The sequence below is a fragment of the Glycine max genome, chromosome 18, assembly GCF_000004515.6.
Source record: "Glycine max cultivar Williams 82 chromosome 18, Glycine_max_v4.0, whole genome shotgun sequence".
NCBI lineage: Eukaryota > Viridiplantae > Streptophyta > Magnoliopsida > Fabales > Fabaceae > Glycine > Glycine max.
In genome coordinates, this window is record NC_038254.2 from 46,730,914 (window position 1) to 46,752,458 (window position 21,545).

The following is a 21,545-nucleotide window of genomic DNA, read 5'->3' on the forward strand; positions in this document are numbered from 1 at the left end:
CAACTTACTTCCAATGAAAGGCCTTTTTGTTACAAAATTTGAAAGCAAAACAAATTGCCAATTACAAAATTACAAAAAAAAAAAAAAAGTCCTCAATTGTGGTGGCTATTATATCTTTAGTATTTCACTCAATTTGGAGTGCTTCTTAGTCCAATAGCTCTTAAGGTGGTTGGCCCCTTGCTTCTTGACTCAAATTCTTCAAGATATGGCACCAATCCTCCTTTCCAATTCCCTATATGGCAACTCACAAGCAAGGAAACAAAGAGACAAGCAATAACCAAAGACAAAAAAAAAATGAAATGAAAGTTAAACCAATAGATTTTTAACAAGACAAATTTCCAAGGATTATTCAACAATTAAAGCAATGAAAAGCACAAAAAAGCAAGCTAGGACTCAAAGAGAAACCTAGAATGGCTCTAGAGTAGAGTAGAAAAACTCTAAAAAAAAAAGACTCAAGAAACCTATAGTTTTGGCACTTGTTTTCACAATAATTTTCAATTTAAATTTCAGAACTAGGATTGGTATAAAATAGGTACCAATTATAGAACAAATGTTGAGCCAAAACAACAAGCACACTTTCCTTTCACTTTTTTTTTTCCTGGACACTGATTTGTCTGCCAACTTGTGCGATTTTTCTTATTTTTTCCTTTAATCCAAATTGCTTGGTTCTTTTTTTATAATTTTGGTCCATATGTCTAGAAAATTCAGTAAAAGTTTCAGCTCAAAAAACGTAGTGACCAATTCCCAGTAATTTATACAAGTTCGTATGTTCAAGCTGCCAGCACCAGCGATTTCAACCTAGAAATCAAGAGTAGTGTTTATGTTGCTTAAGGCTTGGATAGTTACAATTTGTGTTTGCTTATGCTCAATTATATTGAATAAAACAATTCAAGAGAGCCTAAGACTTATTTTGATTCACAAATCCAGCCACAACTCAGCACCACAACTCAACTTCATCATAGGCATCATGTAGGAAACTTAGAAAACAAAAAAAGTTCAACAACAAGACTACTTCTAGGATTTGATTTAGAACATGTTATGAACTAAATAACATGCATGAGTTAGACTCAAAATTCAAAAGATAGGCTAAGAATGACAAGAATACATGAACAAATGTATCTAGAATTCAATCAACAAAATAAAATTCAACACAAACTTAGAACATAATGTGACAATTACTATGACTAAACATGACTCTAAGACAACATGGATTAAGTGATTTACACTTAGATTTTTGTGTTTTTTTTTTCTAAACAATATTTTGGAACAAAATTTAGATCTAAAGGTTCAGCACAAGAATATTATGAATGAAAATTGATAGAACCTAAAATCAACACAAAAAACGATATTCAAGAGTAGATCTACAAAATTTGAACCATAGAAATGCAAGAACAAGTGTAGATCTAAGATTTAATCGGTTTATTTTTTTTGAATCTACTCTAAACAGCACAAAACCACAAGACAATGGAGGATATACATGGAGAATAAGATGAAAAACAAGGATTAAAAGAGAATTCACCGAACAAAAAGATAGAGGAAGCAAAAGAACATCACCTAGATGAAGATGCTCTGATACCACATGATGCAAGCTCCATTGGAGCTTGTAGGCCTAGGATCTTCTTCATCAATGGATTCCTTTGCTTCTTGGAAGATGAATGGCAGCGGAATGGAGAAAGGGAAAGAGAGAGGAGACGCCACTTCAAGGAGAAGATGAGTCTAGAAGAAGCTCACCACCATAGGAGACCATGGATAAGAGCTTGGAGGAAGAAGGAGAAGAATGAAGGAAGAGGGAGAGAAGAGCACGAAATTTTGTGCTCTAAATGAGCTTTGAAATCTGAAGTTTAATATTCAAATCATCAAAGTTCAAAAAAATGCACACACATGACCTCTATTTATAGCCTAAGTGTCACACAAAATTGGAGGGAAATTCAAATTTCACTTGAATTTGAAATTGAATTTGTGGAGCCAAACTTTGGAGCCAAAATTTCACTAATTATGATTAGTGAATTTTAGTTATGGTTCAGCCCACTAATCCAAGATCAATTCCAAGATTCTCCACTAAGTTTGCTTAGGTGTCATGAGGCATGAAAAGCATGAAGGACATGCACAAAGTGTGACTATATGATGTGGCAATGGGGTGTAGTAAGCAAATGCTCACCTCCCCCTCTAAAATTTAATTGGATTGGGCTTCTACCAATTCAATTAAATTTATTTCCAACCACACACATCAAATATCCACTTAGTGCATGTGAAATTACAAAACTACCCCTAATACAAAAACTAGTCTAGGTGCCCTAAAATACAAGGGCTGAAAAATCCTATATTTCTAGGGTACCCTATCTACATTATGGAGCCCTAAATACAAGGCCCAAAAATAATGAAACCTTAATCTAATATTTACAAAGATAAGTGGGCTCGTACTTAGCCCATGGGCCCGAAATCTACCCTAAGGCTCATAAGAACCCTAGGGCCTTCTCTTGCATATCTGGCCCAATCTACTTGCAGTTTTCTATCCAATGCCCTTGCGGGGTAGGATTGCATCAGAAAGAGTTATAGTATTAATAAAAGTTGGATTTGTTACAAGGAGTAACAAGAGTTATAAGGTTGATTTTGTGATAAAAAAAAAAGAATTTGATTTCTCTCATTAACAAAAAAATAACAATAAACTACACTACTAGAAAAAGTCTGTTCTATGATGCAGTTTCTACAGGTCGTTAGAAAACCGTTTTAATAAATAAGGCGATGGTATTTTTGTAAATTTAAATTGTTATACGAAGACGGTGTCACACTAACCCGTCTTTGAATGAAAAGTGCGACAACGGGTATTGCGACGGGTATTGCAAGGCGTGACTTTAACCATTGCATGTGGATAAAACTACCCTTGTGATGTCTAACACTACTCGATAATGTTAGCTAATGACATACATATCCATTGGACCAAAGCATGAAGGGTAGAACACACACTCAAATGCATTAATTATAGGTTATTTTTTGTTCTCTATGAAGGTATCTCGTGACTGAAACATTTTGGTAGCTACCATGTATCATAATGAAACATTTGCTAATGTCTGATCGTAGTCAGATGAGCATCTCTTTAGGATAACTAGGATCCACAATAATAGTAATTTTAATTTAGGACTTTATCTGATATTTTAAAAGTTGTGCATTTTAATTTCAGGAATATATTTCATGTTTTCTAATTATAGAGACTATTATGACAATGCTCACAAATTTAAGACTTTAGGAGGATTTGCTCTATTGATAGTATTTGTCCCTCTCAAATCCATAACCTCATTTATTACATGTTACACTTTTATGTCCTTGTCTTTTAATTGTAAAATTTGTTATACAAATAAGTATTTATCTATTTGTCCCTCTCAAATCCATAACCTCAGTTGTATAGAGTTGTGAAGGATGAATCTCTTGTGTGACATATAATTCTACTTTCATTTATTTTGACATTATGATGCAATAGTATCATGTAAAAGGTAGATTAATCTATGTCAAATTGTCAATTAGTTAACTAGTTTTATAACAATATGTTGTGTTTATATAGTAGGGAGCTTGAATGAAATTAGGCATTTGAGAGGTGTTCACCAGTTGTAGCTAATGCATGTAATTTATTGATTCCTATTAGTTAACATACAATGATGGCAATTGGTGTTTATTTATTATCTTTGTTTTACTTGAATATTAGTTTATTTTCATATAACTTTTATATGAAATTAATAGGTGAACTTAGTGATGATTCAATGGAATGAGGGGAAGAATCACTACTACAAAAAAACGGTTTTTACATTGGTCGAAAACATCATTCTACATTGGTGGTCAACCGATGTAGAACATGACGACGTTGATAGTTCAACATTTCGACTTCGGTCCCCAATCGATAGATGTAGAAAACACATTGTTTTCTATATCGGTCCTAAACAAGCCACCGTCTTAGAAAATGTATAATCTACATCCTTGCTACCTTGACCATCTATGTAACAAACCTGTGTTTTCACATCGGTGCTGAGGTAATCACCGATGTAGAAATATATAATTTCTACAACATTGCTGACGTCAGCACTGTCTTAGAAATTACATATTTCTACATTGGTGCTTACGTCTGCACCGATGTTAAATGTTGAATTACCTGCAATTAAATTTTAGGTTAATTAAATCAGTATTACAATATTATCAATATTGTTAATATTCAATAAATATTATTATATAATAAGAAAATCAATATTTATAATTATAATATTATATATGTTACTAATAATCAATAAATATAATTACATAATATGAAAAGTTGTATTTATAATTACAATATTATCTATATTAGTAATAATCAACAAATATAATTATAAAATATGCAATAATAGTTTCTATATGCACAGAAAGTGTAGATAATTAAGCATTCAAGAAAATGATTATGTAGACACCAAATAAGATAGTTTCTACTTGTGCAGCCATGAGACGGCATCTGCAATGAACTTTCACTTATCATCTTCATCGTTATCGGCAACATCTAGAGTTGAGAGCCGCCACGCGTGAAATGAACTTAGCCTTCCTGTCCTCATAGGTCAGCTTCTTCAAGTTGTACTTGCAGAAAGAGGCAGATACTCTCAAGAACATTCTCCTATTAGTAGATATACCAAAAGCTTATGTTACCAATCCAAAACTTCTAAAATGCAAACAAAACCATAAGGGTCACACCCAATATAGCACATAAACAGCTAAAAAGAAAGCCATGCCAGCAACAGGTCCAAATCATTGCTGGAAATCAAATGAAAAAATAGATACATTTCTAGAATCTAGTATTATTCTAGTTCAAGTCAAAACTCATTTTTACCTCTTGTGCTCCTTTGGGGGCTGCTTATCAGATTTCTTGAGAGTAGGATCAGCCCGGATGGCAGCATGAACCTTCTTATACAGTGCCTCAATACCATTCTATCCCACGCTTGATGTATTCACTGAAGTGTGACTGGTATTTCTCTGGTTCATCTTCTGCCAAGATCTATAGAAAATAAAAAATAAGGTTGTCAACAACAAGCTGAAAAATCGCATCAAACAACACAGAAGACTGATACAAAATAAAATCTTCTCTCGTGCCTTCATATAGGCAGCAACATGTCCACCAAAAACATATTTGCGATGAACCTCTACATCAAGCTCCTTCTTCTCCTTATCAAACCCAGCAAACCTCTTGTCATTGTGAGGAATATCCAAACCCCCATCCAGAGCTCCCTGTAAACAATCATAGATTATTCAATTTGATCAACCAATAAAATAAAATCACACTGATTAACATTACAATATAATAGATTACCTTAAGGGCACCAAACACGCGGTTACCGGTTGTAGTCTTAATAAGACCAACGTCAAGGAGAGCACGGAATGGCCTCTTGCTCTCAGCAGGTTCCACGGATAATCCTCTCCAGTAGCCTGAAAAAATAAGAAACTACCAATTGGCTTACACAGTAGAGAGAAAGGCACTTGCTCGCACACAAACAACATAGCGTTTGTTTTTATGGAGATATTTCCATTTCACTAGACAGCAAAGCCTGAAAAAAAAAAAAAAAAAAAAAAGACCTTCGTGCTTTTTTGTGGAGATAAATTCTAAAAAGCTTCTGAGTCTCTAAAAACTTCTACATCAATGATAAATTCTACACCCAAACCAAGTTAGATGTAATGAAAGGTTAGCCTCTATGAGTCTCTAAAAAGCTTCTACATCAATGATAAATCTTCGAATACCCATTCTTGAAAGCTGCAATCTACAAGCATCTAAAATATCTTTTTATATAAAAATTTAAAAATATTGAAGATTTTAAAATAATTTTTTCAAAAACTGTCTTAAGATGTAGTCATCAATATATCAAGAAGTGAAAAAGAAAATTTTTAATAAAATAATAAAAAAAGGAAATTCTAATAAAAAATAATAGAACAAAATTGTGGGCAATTGTCAAAGGAAATTCTATATCTGTAACTCAAGAACAAAAACATATATATATCAGTTATGGAAAATACTTTCCTAAGTCCTAACCTGATTTTAGATAAGGTGTTCCATAAATAAGTCAAATAATCATACCATATTTTACAAAGTCCTCATGTAATAGTAATTTCAATAACAAGTTGCTTTGTGCGGGTACTTAAAATTTCAAGCACTTCTGGCAAGGGGATAAAACAAGATATAAAAAATAAGACACGTCCGAAGATGCAACAACCTATTACTGGATAGAAATCTCAAACCTTAAAAGAAAAAAAAAAAGAAAGAAAAAAGGACAAGTACAGTTTAAAACAACCTGTTGTGGGGTTCCTTCAAAGAGCTTGCCACATGATAAGCTGAAAAAAGTGTCTCAAGTAAAAAATTGCCCCAGATCCAAGAAAAATAGAAGCTTATATGGCCTGCATACAATATAAATAAAAAGAACACTAGAAAAATGAGCCACATAAAAGAAACCAGATTTTTTTTAATACTTTACAATATTAAGAAGAATTACTAATGCAAATAGGGCATGAATGTGACCTTGGGTGTGACCAGGAGCGTCCATTACACGCACCTCATGGCCAGCAAACATCCACTTATCACCATCGTTCAAGTGGATATCAATGGCAGGAATATAAAAAATACATCAAAAACTGCTTTTAGAAAATTGCAACATGGAAGTGTTAAGTGGCATAACATAAAAACACACAAAGTAGCACTCTAAGAGCAATCACTCTTATTCTTTTAATCCATAATCTGAAGTTTAATTTTTAATCCACTAAATATTTAGAAGAAAAATTGTATAATAAAGATGCACATGGTCTTATTCTTTTTCTACCATACGTGTTTGTTTTAGATATAGTTTTTGACGTTACATGTGGTCTTACTTAACAATAATTAATATTTATTCACTTTAAAAAATTCTAGACAAAGTATATGTTAACAAAAATGTATTTTAATAAATTGAGTTTAATAAAATTGAATGTTTTGTAATAAGCTAAGTATCTGAGATAAATTTATTTGAAAAAAGAAAAAAAGTCAATGAAAGTTAACATGAAGCAGTATGTTCAGCCCCTGAATAGAGTGTGAAGCTCACTTTGGTAAAGGAACATCGTATTATCAGATAAAATATTTCAATCACAAAAAATTCAGAGAATTACTGAAATTCTTCAATATATGGAGATACATCTTGGAACTACTGCACTATTGCACTTAAACCTATTCATCACAAAAGTCATAACTGGTTACAAAAGCGATTTTTTCATGATTTGCTTAATTCCCTAATTTCCAATTAAGTTTTCTTGTGATTTTGATGTCTTCACTGAAGTTGAGATCAATGCATGAAGATCCAGATTACAATCATTATAACTTTCATTGCAACTAAATGAATTGAAGAAATTAAAATAGGTGATTATAATAAACATCTAGTTTGCTTATCCCATTCCATAAAAAAAAAATTAAAGAAAGTAAATATCCCCTGCCAATATGCAGATAGTGATGGAAAGAGTATGGATGCAGATACCTTGACCCATTAGAAACAAAGGCTAAACTTGAAAAGGCAAATTGTAGATTAGAGTATTCGATACTGATGAAGCATTTGCATAAGATATTTATACTTCAAAGCCAAATATCAGATGTCTAATAGCTTCAAAATTCAGAAATAAATTATTTTAAAACACCAAATGGGAGGTGATGTAAATCTGTTTACATCATTTCAGATTAGGGGCATCTATCAAGTTCTAAAGCTGCTAAGCTGATATTAAAATTGAGATTGATGTAAATCAGTTTACATCATTTCAGATTAGGGACAAATCTCAGTTGAGAATATTACTTAGTTAGCTAAAGTTTGGCCCAGTAACAATGATGTATGTAATAGAAGGACAAGATAATGTCCACACAAACAGACCATCAAAAAAGGAATTAAGGGACAAAGTAGAGAAACTAATGCAAAGAGTCCTGCAAATAAAGAGGAAAGACACAAAGATGCTCAAATCAATTTCATTTCCAAGAATACAATATGATTAAGGTCAGAATTCTTTTTTAGGGTTCTACAAATTTGATACCAAAACCATTTCTCTGTGACTACACGCAAATCCTAGCAACATGTATTATTTACCATCTGTAGATCACGACTCCCAGATGTACTCTCAACTAGATGGGGTCGTGCACGGATATCATAGATAACCAGCCTCTCAAACCACGAAATTATGAAGTGAGTTCCTTCAGGATAGACCTGCACATTAACCAACATATCAATTTTACTCCCAACACCATAACAAAACTTAAACAATGGCCAGACACTTATAAGTGATAACAAATCGGCTAAGAAGGTAAATAGCTCTTCTGACATATGTTATATAGAACAGTCACAAAAATTGGATAACTCAAGGCACTGCATGCAATCCTGCCATTAAGTAATATGAACAGACAAAATTAGGATTACTATAAGACAAGCCCAACCAACCTCTGAGCCAATTTTGAAAAGAAATGTGGGATCAACTAGCATTCGATTGCGAAGCATAGAGCATAATCACAACTTTGAAAGAATGGGGGAAAATGTATGAAAATATACAAACAGTAACTACAAATCCAAATAGCAATAGGGTTTCTGATTTCAAGAAAAATTCCATTGATGAGCTGAAGAAGCTCCTGAAAGAGGAATTAGAGGACGAGGAGGTTTCCATCTGGGGCATCCCTCTCTTGAAGGATGACAGGACTGATGTCAGTCTCCTCAAGTTTGTTAGAGTGCGGGAGCTAAAAACACTCTCCGATGGAGGAAGGACTTCAACATCAACGCCCTTTTGGATGAAGATCTGGGTGACGACTTGGAGAAGGTGGTGTTCATGCACGGACACGGCAGAGAGGGCCATCCTGTCTGTTACAACGTCTACAGTGAGTTCCAAAACAAGGACCTCTACCACAAGGCCTTGTCCTCTCAGGATAATTGAAAAAAGTTTCTATGATGGCATATTCAGTTGTTGGAGCGCAGTATTCAGCACCTCGAGGATAATGAAGAAGAAGCTACAGTGTTTCACGAAACGCACACTAAGGTTCAAGTGATTCACGAAATGAGACATTAGGGTTCGCGTTTTGGACGATGAAGAAGTGAGGGTTTGAGAAGAAGAAGGGGAATGAGGAAGGCGCACTACCTAGCTAGGTATGTAAACTCCAGAGAAGAGGAAGGGGCGTGATGAGAAGAGGAAGGGGCACCGGAAAAAAAAAAGTTTACGACGGTCACTTTGTAAAGAACGACTTTGAATATCATATTTTAAAGACGGGTTTGAAAAAGCCGCCTTTGAAATATATTTTAAATACGATTTTACAATGACTGTCCCTGAAAGATTGTGATTATTTACAAAAATACCACGTGTTTTGGAAGACGATGGTTTTTCTTGGACCGCCCTTGATGTAGTGTCGTAATAACGTTGTTTCTTAGTAGTGATGTCATGTGTGAATGACTAACATTTTGAGATCTATAAGGAATGCAATTTTCTGTTATGCTTATGTCCAATTTTAAGAAATGCCCATGAAAAGGCCTTTGTGCTTATTTAATGCAAAAATTCCTAATATTTTTTTAGAGGCATTTGGGGAAGGTTTCCTTGAAGATAAGCACTCTTGAAGGGAGTCAAAATTGACAAAGTTTTTGCTTTGGGTGTGGCTAGAAGCTCCTTGGGCTCTGCCATATTTGCTATTTCCACTCTTACTTTTTGGGCTGGTGTGGCAATTATCATTAGTGCAGGTAAGAATTTGTTCGGACTCCTAATTTTCCTCTATCTGCTTGCCACATTTTGTGTTTGAGGTTTTTGCTATGTATCATTTATTATTATTTATTGTTGCAAGGGAGGGGGCAGGTGCAGAATGTAGTGTTCTTCTTTTAATTATGTAATTTGAGAATACTAACATAAACTTTTGGAATAAAAGTTATAATTATATTTCGATTTTGAGCGTGGTTGCAAGAGATGGAAGGTGGAAACCAATGTTAGTGTGTATAGTAAAAGGGGAACTTATTCAATGTATCACATTCATCATTATATTTCTTCTTTGTGGCTTTAGTTTTTGTATCTGACTTCAGGACATTATTTCTAAGCACTTCCATTTCCTTCTTCAAAAGCTGTAAATGCTAAAAATAGTGAAATATTGTTAATGCATTGTCAAAGATATTACAAATCCCCTAAAAATAAGTACCCATACTTGATATCAATAGTGCTGGGAAATGCAATCAAGTATTTAATTCAGGAAATCTAGCAAAGAGAAGCTTTCATATGGTACCTTAAAGTGCTCTTCAATATTGTCATCCTTGTTGTCTACAGATTGTTGTGATTGATCCTGCTTTTTCATATTAGAAGACAATTCCTCACAGTTCTGCTTCAATTGTTTGATCTCGCGTATCAATTGCTTTTCTTTATTTAGAGGCAAAGTTTCATGCTCGATCATGTGTTCCATGCTTCTTATCTGCCAATAAGTCATATATCTAGACAAGTAAACACAACAAAACATGCAGAAGATTCAAATCCTTATAAATATCTCCAGGATCAAAATTGAAGGCATACCTTGCCATCTATATCCCCAACAAAAATTACATTGTTTAATATGTTTATTATGGATTGGACTGAATCTATTTCCTGGCATTTGGATTTGAGCAAGTCACGAGCAGCTCTATGGGTTGCTATTGCAGCCCTAAACTTTTGGTCGAAATCCTTACAAATGGCCTACCCATAGTAGAATTCAAAATAATTACAAAAATTAGTCTCAAACTTTTGTTTTACAAAAAAAACATCTTTTGTTGCCTTCAAAATAATATTACCTTTATAGTCTGGCTTTCAATTTGAATAGCATTTCGAATTTTACTTCTCCTCTACTTGGTGAAGAGCGTTTTTTATGTTCTTTTTTATGTTTTCATCATCATCATATCTGGGAACCCTGATCAAATAGTAGAATGGGTTTTTCACTACCTTTGTACCCACATTATGTCCATCCAAAGCATCTGAGGCAGGTCTTGAATCTTCATCTCCTTGATTACTACCTTCACTTTCAATAGAAAGCCCACCTTTAACTAAAAGTTCAGTTTCGCTGTCAACTGCATTAGTTTTCTTGTGATTTACATCGACAGAAGGTTGAGCTTCACTCTCCACTTTATTGTTTTTCATCTCAGACACAACACACGACTCTTTTTCACTCTGCAGGGCACCACTTGAAGTTTCAGCTTCACTATTCACTACATCATTTTTCGTCTCACACACATCAACAAAAAGTTCAGTTTTAGTGTCAGTTACACCATTTGAAGGTTAGCTTCACTCTCAACTACACCATGTGAAGGTTTAACTTCAGTCTTCACTGCACCACTTGAAGTTTTAGCTTCACTCTCCACTGCACCACTTGTTATTTCAGCTTCACGGTTCACTGCACCATTTGAAAGTTCACCTTCACTCTCCACTACATCTTGTGAAGGCTCAACTTCACTCTCCACTGCACCTTGTGAAGGTTTAGCTTCACTCTCCACTGCACCATTTGAAGGTTCAGCTTCACTATCTACTGCACCTTGTGAAGGTTCAGCTTCACTCTCCACTGCATCATTTGAAGGTTCAGCTTCTCTCTCCACTACATCATTTGAAGGTTTAGCTTCACTCTCCACTGCACCATTAAAGGGTCAGTTTTATCATATTTAAGCTAACAAATTCTCTCCAATGCAAAAAAATGTTGAGAACCACCATGATAATGATTTTATCATATTTAAGCTCACAAATTCTCACAAATTACAGGTTTATAAGAGGGTTGATGTTCCATCTGATGCCTCCTCAACTACAGGTTGCTCTCCACCTTGCCTTAGCTTACAATTCATGCTCTTTTCCAATAACTACCATTTTTTTCATTTACTTATTCTTTTGCTCAACTTGAATTCCAGTTTCAGCACTACAGGTTATCAGCAATCCACTAGATTGGATCTTGGATGGCAGGATGATCCATGCCTTCCTTCCCCATGGGAGAAAATTGAATGTGAAGGAAGCCTTATTACATCATTGTATATGCAGTCAATACATTTTTTTTCTTTGCCTTTTCTCAATATACTAGTTTTTTATTTCATTGGAGATCTAATATCAATGACATTTTTCAGGGATCTTTCAGACATAAATTTGAGATCGATTAGTCCTACATTTGGTGAGTTGTTAGATCTTAAAACATTGTAATTTTCTTTCAACTAATTGGAAATCATCCATGTGCCTATTTGACTCAGCTTATTTAGGAGAAATAGTCTATTTTTCTTTCTCATCTTCTGGGTAGAGCTTTCCCAAAAAAATGATTATTTCTTTGAATACAAGTGTTTTTAAACATGTACTATACTGTATATGTTTCTGGTATTCAATTTCTTATGTTCATCTTTATCTGTATATGTTTCTGGTATTCAATTTCTTATGTCCATCTTTAACCTCATAATTTATCAGGGATTTGCACAACACATTTCAGAATTTGGATGGCTTGCAACATCTTGAGAAACTGTAATGCCTCCAAAGAGCATGAACTTGAATGTTGGTTTTTGTATAAAGTGTAGGCTAATAACTGCTCAACTTTTCAGGAACCTGAGTTTCAATCAACTAACATCCATTGGTGCAAATCTACCGAACTTGATTAACCTTCAAATATTTTGAGTTAGTTACAATTACCACATGCTTTTGAAATTCAGGGAGTTTAGGGCTCTATATGAACTTGGAAGTTTTAACACATACAAAATAAAACTTGAACCTTTATCTATCTTTTATCTTTTGAATTTATAGCATTGTCTCACAAAGGTGATATTAATCTTACATTACATTTGCCTTTTCTTCCCCTTCATGTATTTCTTTCCCTTTATATGTGAAGAGACTTGCAGAACAATAATCTAATAGGAGTAGTGCTTGATAGCTTGGGAGAGTTAGAGGACCTCCACTTACTATAAGCAAGCATAAAAAAAAGTAGCTTAGAAATTAATGAGAACCTTTTCTTCTTTATAATTTATACTTTTTTTTTGTATTGTATCCTTGACAATTGACATTAAAAATGTTGTTTTGAATATGTAGGAATCTGGAAAACAACAAACTACAAGGTCCACTACCACAGTCTTTGAACAAAGAAACGCTAGAGATCAGGTATACAAATAATGTACTAATCTGTAATCTCCTTAGTATACAACATACATGCTAATTAATTCCTTGATCATTTTGCAGGACATCTGGTAATTTGTGTCTTACCTTTTTCTGATCATACATGCTAATGTAATCTCCACAATATCATGTGATGATGCATCATTCAGTCCTCCAATTGAGGCACCACAAGTCACTGTAGTTCATCAGAAAAAGCACAATGTACATAACCATCTAGCAATCATATTAGGCATAGTTGGAGGAGCCACACTGGCCTTTCTCTTGATGCATATTTCGGTATTGATATACAAGACTAAACAGCAATATGAAGCCTCCCACACATCAAGTATGTATATTCTTTGACATGCATAATTATCTTGTCATGTCATGTGTTACATTGATATCTTAGTGTCTTTTAGGGGCAGAAATGGATATGCGGAACTGGGGTGCTGCAAAAGTCTTTTCCTACAAAGAAATCAAAGTAGCTACAAGAAACTTAAAGAAGTCAAAGGAAGGGGCAGTTTTGGATCTGTTTATCTTGGAAAAATTCCAGATGAAAAATCTGTGGTTGTCAAAGTTCGGTTTGACAAATCTCAATTAGGTGTTGATTCTTTCATCAATGAGGTTCACTAACTGAATTTCTCTCACATGCAGTACTGCATGCTTCATAAGTATAACTAAGCTGAGTAATACCAAAAATGTGCATGATGAAAATTGAGACCAAGGGTCATGTCCTAGCCTCCTAGGAGTTACCCCTAACTCCTAGGACAAAAAATATAGAGTTTTTCATGCATAGACTAAAATGAAAAATAATGTCTAGTGTAAGGACGGATTTTTAAATTTAATCATTTTGAAATAAATAATTTTGTCTTTCTCTTGGTGTGTGGCAGACTTAACAACCACACATGTAGTTTTTATACGATATAGATTATTGATTTGTTTTAGACATTAAAAGTGCTTTGCCCACCATGGCCTCTATTGGCAGCTTAAAATACGCTCTCAATCTATAAGTAATATTGAAATCATTCACATTTTTCTATATTGAATTAAAGAAGTTAAATAATTAAAAGTACTTGCTTAAATTAAGTTCAACTAATATGCTTCAACTTTTCCAAAAGCTCGGCCTTCATCAAAATTCTCTATTAGCACCGATAAATATATGCTTGCTTCTCTAAACTTTTGAAAGATGTGTGTCATGTTTATCTAAATCTGGAAACAATGATTCTACTATAAAATTCTCTTTATCCTTTCTTGTTTTCACATACTGATTCTTTCTCCAACATCTACTATTGTGCTTAGGTTAATCTTTTGTCAAAAATCTGGCATCAAAATCTTGTGTCTTTGGAAGGATTTTGTCATGAAAGAAAGCATCAAATATTGGTTTATGAGTACTTACCAGGTGGATCCCTGGCTAATCACCTCTATGGTACTAATTGGTTAGACACAAATTTATTTATGTCTATTATAAACCTTTTGTATCATCATATGATGTCTTCCAACAATGCAATCAACATGTGAGTTCTCTTTTTTTTTGGTGTAAAACATGTGAGTTCTCTTCCATTAGGTACAAACGATAAAAAAACTTCCTTAAGCTGGGTTCGAAGGTTGAAAATTGTTGTTGATGCAGCAAAAGGTACAACATTAATTGAGTTCTTAAACAATAGTAGTATTATATCATATTAAAACAAAATTTTGTCCCTATTTTTTTTTTTTTAATATTCTCTAATTTTAGTCTATGATGTAATATGTCTCCATTACTTTAATTCCTAACATTTTTTTAAAAGGAAAAAAATAGTCCAGAAATTAAAATAACAGAGACCTATATAATACTTGATAGACTAAAATAACGGAGACCTATAACAGAGACCTATATATTACTTGACCCCTTAAGAGCCAACAAGGTGGCTCATGGTGACCAACAACTTTGACAAATATTATGCACATGTTATTAACTATTCTAACGGGATTCCTAGCATTACCATTCCCTTGAATTTAACTTTCATCCAATTGTTTAAGGCTTTTGTTGGATCGAGTGGCCTCAGAATAATTAAGAAGGGGGGTTGAATTAATTATGAACGTGTCTTGACTAATTAAAATTTATCCTTCTTAATATTACTAGATTCAATTAGGCTTTACTACTAAGTTATGAGAAAGTAAAGAACAGAAACAATAACTTAGACAAAAGTAAAGCGGAAATAAAAAGTACACATCGGAAAGTAAAGAGTGTAAGGAAGAAGAAAACAAACACAAGTTTTTATACTGGTTCGGCAACAACCCGTGCCTACATCCAGTCCCCAAGCAACCACCGTTTCTAGAAATTTCCAATAACCTTGTAAAATCCTTTACAAGCAAAGATCCACAAGGAATGTACCCTCCCTTGTTCTCTTTGAACAACCAAGTGGATGTAACCTCCACTTGAACTGATCCACAAGAGATGTACCCTCTCTTGTTCTTAGTATTACAACCCAAGTAGATGTACACTCTACTTGTACCACAAAGGATGTACCCTCCAATGTGTTAAGACAAAGAATTCTTAAGCGGTTAGTCCCTTGAATCTTTGTAAGGGGAAATAAAAGATATCTCAGGCGGTTAGTCCTTTGAAATCTTTTGTTTAAAGGGAGAAGGAAGAATCAAAAGAATTCTCAGGCGATTAGTCCTTTGAATCTTTTGGCAAGAAGGAGAAGGAAAAATCAAAAGAATTCTTAAGCGGTTAGTCCTTTGAAATCTTTTAGCAAGAGGAAGAGGGAATGAAGAAAAAAAATAGTACAAGTTTTTGACCAATGAACTTTTCTTGAATAAAGAAAGTATTGAACAAAAACTCTTAGAAGAAAGCTTTGAATGAATGAAAGAAATCTGAAAGTTCTCACTATAAAATTCGTGTCATGGTCATATATTTATAGCCATTTGATGGCTCTTGAAAAAACAAGCTAAAAGTTTTGACTCTTGGTAATTTCTTCAAAACTAGTCACTTTTCAAAAGTTGTGACTCTTTTGAAAACTAGTCACTTTAAAAGTTGTGACTTTTTGAAAAATCTTCAAAAACAAATCACTTTAAGAATTATGACTTTTGGTAATTTATTTTACAAAATAAGTCACTGGTAATCGATTACCATCATAGTGTAATCGATAATATATCAACAGATGTGACTCTTCATGTTTAAATATGAAAATCAAAGTGTTTAGAAACACTGGTAACCAATTACAAGTATTGTGTAATTGATTACACAAGTTTGAAATGATTTGAAAATGTTTTATCACAAGTTTTGACTCTTAAAATTTGAAATCTAACATTTTAAAACATTGGTAATCGATTACATGATTATGGTAATTGATTACAGCTTTGTAAATCAGTTTGAAAAGAATGTTGGCTACTGGTAATCGATTACAGTCTTATGATAATCGATTACCAGAGAGTAAAACTCATCGGTAAAAGATTTTTCTTTTTGAAAAATTCTCTTGATCAAAATTGTGCTATTCAATATTTTGAAAAAATCTTTTTATACTTATCTTAATGGTTCTTGAAGTTCTTGCATATCTTGAGTCTTCTCTTAAAACTTCACTTGAATCTTGATTCTTGATTGAACGACTCTTTGATTCTTGAAACTTAAGTCTTTGGCATCATCAAAATAAACTTGGAAAGTTTTGCTTCCACGACTTTGTGATAAATTTTGATGGCTTATCATGTCCAAAATTCTAGCAAATTTATGCTGGAGGTTCAAACGACTACTAAGAATTTTACTTTAAAAAGTTTTTGCTGAATATTAATTTCTGCCAAGTTGTTGACAAAATATACCTTCTAATGGAGTTTTTGTCTCAGGGCAAGAAGATCTTTGAATCAGTCAAACAAGTTCGAAGGTCAAATATAAATAGACATAGATGGGAACTGTCTCAGTATAAAATAAAATTTAACTTTCGTTTGCTATAATTTTTTTAAAATATAGGCAGCAACTGATTGTGAATGGAAAAGCGGACTATGACTTGCATTCAGGTTGTCTTGTTGGTAATTAATTCTCAATTAATTTAGTCTTATTTTCTGAATTGTTACCTACAACTACAATATCATGTGCAGTGAGATTTTCATCCCCACCTACATCGGTTGAACAATCAAGTGGTCTTGATCCAAATGCATATGTGGAGGTAGTAATTGTATTGGTTTTTTAATTGTTTTTTTTGCATCCCTTGTCTTGCCTTTTATGTATGGATCATATAGAAATGCTTATCAATTATTAATTTCAATTGTGTGTTGAAGGTCACTCAAATTTTATAATAATCAAAATATAACGTTTAGGCATTAAATACTTTGGGATTTGACTATAACTTTTCTATTTTTGCCACCAAAAGTACCCAAATCAACACAGCTAATTGTGATTTAAGTCTATTGTGCAGATTATTTGGTTGGTATTGGTTACTACATTCTTGTATGTCTGCATCAAATAGTTGTGCAGTTGTGCCTAATTTACTGTATTTACTTTGCATATTAGTTGATTCAAGTATTTAAGAGTATCTACTTCCAATGAGATTCTCCATTTTGTTTATTTTAATTAAGGTATAGTTTCAGTTAAACAACCCTTCATGTGAATTGCTTCCTTCAATTCATTATTTTCATGTATACTAACAACTTAGGTCTGGTGCTAAATTTACTAAGTCCTCAGAGTGTAAATATGTTATGTGGATTTCATTTAGTGGATTAAGGAATAGGATTTTGACCCTAGCTTCTTCATTTTTGAATGCATTACTCACAAACCGTGTTGTAGTGGTTGACCCTGGAACGGATATGGCTGATCTCTTTTGTGAGCCATTTCTAGATTCTTCCTGGTTTCTCCCTAGTCATTTTCCTCTTAATGCAAGAAAATTTCTGATGTAGTAGCATGACCTTTTGCATTGCTCATTTGTTGAACGATATAGGTTGCAATGTAGAAAGTTGGTTCAATACTTCTAGTTTGTTATTATTTTGTTCTACTAAGCTTCATTTTATGGCTAAAAGTTAAGAATTGTGATGTCTACCTGGATGCTCACAATTCACTTGTTTGTGCTCGTGTTGCCTTGAAGTATATTATGCTAGTTTTATCTGGGCATATACAATCCATTAAAGCCAAAATATTTGATAAATATCCAAAACATTATCATGCTGCCTTGAAGTATATTGTGCTATTAAGAATCTGGGCATATGGATGACATACTTGGAAAATATAAGTATGAGAGTAGGAATTATTGCCTTTTCCTCTCCTTTCTTCTCTTGTCATATTGATACATTGTGCTTTACCTAAGAGATGCAAAATTTTAGTGACTAGTTAAAGTACTATGTATATTAAAGCCATTACATGACATGTTCCCCCACTTTTACATTTTTAGCACTATTCATTTCTTTTTTCAATTACATTCAAATATATAACCTGCTTTCTTTTTTAACAATGAAAATTTGTTGATATGTCCTTCTCTTTTGTTAACTTACTTTATCTTCTTTTTTTCTTGAAAATCACTACCCCTATCAAATATTAATACTATAAATAACAAATAATCCTAAGTAAAAGAGAAAACGAGTAACAATAATTATAGGTAAATCAATAAACAAGTTGCAAAATATTAGGAATAAAAGAAAAATCAAAAATAATCTCAAGCAAGTAAGGAATATATTATCCTTTTATTCGTAATATTTTTCAAACTTATTTATTCAAAAACAATGAGGTTTAAACTGGAAGTATATCTAAAAGGCAAACAATGAGTTTTAAAGCTAACATATAATGCACACTGTCTAAAGTCTAAACCTTTTAAATTAGGAAGTTTGGGTTACTCTATTAAGCAAGTTTTAATTAATGTAGTCCATCTCAGTTTTTAAAAAATAAGGTATACTCCATCTATTTGAAATATACTCGATATATGGAAAATTGTGTTTTTCCTGTATGGGTTAACCTATAAATCAAGTTTTAATTATTGTAAACTATAAATAAAATTGTGTTTTATTTGAATCAATAATACAGTTAATATCCAAACAACATGATATTCTTATATATTTCTTAATTTGTTTACATCCATGGATGAGACTACATACATAGTATATATCCCCCTTTCCCTAGGTAATAATAAAGTCTCTTCATATAAGTGTAAGTTTTTTGCTTAATGTTGTTTATATGGTTAGTACTATCGGTATGCATCCCTACATAAATTTACTACCTCCTTCTTTTCTATTTGTTAGACTTTGAATATTAAGCTTGCTTTTAGAGTAATGGGATATGCCGTATTTATTTGTTTACTTTTATTTATCTACTTTTTAGGTGATATGAAGAACCTTGTTCATGTCATGCCAAACGCCACAAATTAAAGGAAGCTGACCATATTGTTTAAACACAAAGTAAATAAAGTTGAAAAATATTAGAAAATATGAAAATAAGAAATAATCTCAAGTAAATGTGGATATGAGAAAAAAATATAAAATATTTTTGGTGCAAAGCATATAACGTTGATTTGTTATTTATTATTAAGCTTTTGAAGATGGTGTTTGCGTAAGCACCGTCCTAGAAAGCAAGCTTTCAAAGACAGTACTTGCGTAAGCACTGTCCTAGAAAGCAAGCTATCGAAGATAATGCTTTCATCAGCACTGTCCTAGAAAGCGAGCTTTCGAAGATGGTGCTTACGCAAGCACCGCCTTAGAAGGTAGGTTTTTCTAAGACGGTGTTTCTTGAACCGTCGTTAAAAGTGTTTAACTTTCAATGATGTTAACTTCAAAGACAATCATGCACCGTCGTTGTATGTTGTTTTCGACCGTCGTAGTTTATATTTTTTGTGGTAGTGCTACTAATATTTGCCAAAAAAAAACACAAAAAATAGTAAACCACAACCACAATTGTATATGATGACATAATAACAATTGCATAATAACATGCAGAGTTCTACCTAATACACCTATTGCCTATCGGAGATAATCGAGGATTTATCTAATAATTTCTCACAGAAATAGGAGACCAAATTTGTTAGAAAATGGTGTATACTTGTTGAGTGTACATGTTAATTATAGCATGGCTTGTAGGTAATTTATCTCCTAGATTTATGATTAATAGATAGATTTATAGGTATCTATGTATATATGAAAGAATATTTATTGATAGAGATTAATCTCTTAAACAATTTTTTGTGTTTCAAAAGACACTATTAAAAAAATAACATTCTAGGACAGTTTTAAGGCCTTTTAACAATGGTTTTTAATTGTCATTGTAGTCATCGTCATGAAAAGTCAAAATTTTTTACGATAGTTCTCAAACAGTCCTAGAAGGTAGACTTTCTAAGACGGTTTTTTTTATAGAAATGTCTTTTTTAAAAAAAATAAAATAGAGGATTCTAAGAAGATTTTTCCAAAAACTATCTTAGAATCCAAAAAATCGTTTTAGAATATTTTTTTAAAAAAAAAATTGAGAATATTAAGACGATTTTTCAAAAACCATCTTAGAATGTAAACTTGCTAAGACGGTTTTTTAAAGAACCGTCTTAAAATGTCTTTTTTTAAAAAAAATTGAGGATTCTAAGACGATTTTTCCAAAAATCATCTTAGAATGTAGACTTTCTAAGATGGGTTTTGAAAGAATTGTCTTAGAATATATTTTTAAAAAAAAAATAAAAAATCAACTAGAAATTGACTACAACTACCGCTTGCATGTACCTATAAGTAGTACAGACAAATCTAAGAAAGAAAGAAGGAAAGAGCAATAAAAGAGAAAATATAACTATATAATAAGAAACCTAAGCTAAATGAGGAATATGCATTCATGTCATAGTGAAATTAAATGAATAAGTACAAGTAGATGTCATTTAAGGTAAAAACTGTAATCTTAATAGGACATGATTTAGAAGACTGTATCCACTAAAAACATTAAAATGTTGTTTTGGAGTTATATGTCCAAGTATAACACCCATATGCAATAGTTCTTAAGCATGGGGTTTCACTTCATTACTTGGCAAGTTCCCGCCATGCTTGGCCTTAACAAAAGCTGGTTGTATGATTGGTCTATAAATGATAGGATGTTGTAACTGAAAAAGACCAAGAAGAGAAAAGCCCCATAAGAATTTAAAATCTTCACACTTCAATTCAACCATGCTATATTGATATGTAGTGGCACTATGTTTTTGGGTGTTTTCAACCAAGGCTTCATTTCCTTCAGAATTCACAGGAATTGCATCAAGTGCAAGTGCTTGCAAAATTACAAGCCATTCATCTAAGCATGGACACAATTTTGAAGATACAATAGGTGATTGCAATCCATCAAGGAACACATTCCCCTACTAGAAAGGAGCAACTAGAATGAGAAGGCAACCATAAAGATATTAATAGTTTCATGTTGATCCAAGTTTCATCTCCTAGATGAAATTATGCAGTCATTAATATTTGGTAAGTTCAAATTCAGGCATACCTTTCGCTTTGGGGTTTTTAAATATGTACAACTTGTGCTTTAAAATAGCCAAACAAAA

At 32.8% G+C, this 21,545-nt stretch overlaps 1 pseudogene; it reads right to left on the bottom strand.

Annotated features, from left to right (window-relative positions):
- Positions 1 to 4,239: 4,239 nt before the first annotated feature.
- LOC100806604 (60S ribosomal protein L5-like) lies at positions 4,240 to 8,480 on the bottom strand (annotated as a pseudogene).
- Between the last annotated feature and the right edge of the window lie 13,065 nt (positions 8,481 to 21,545).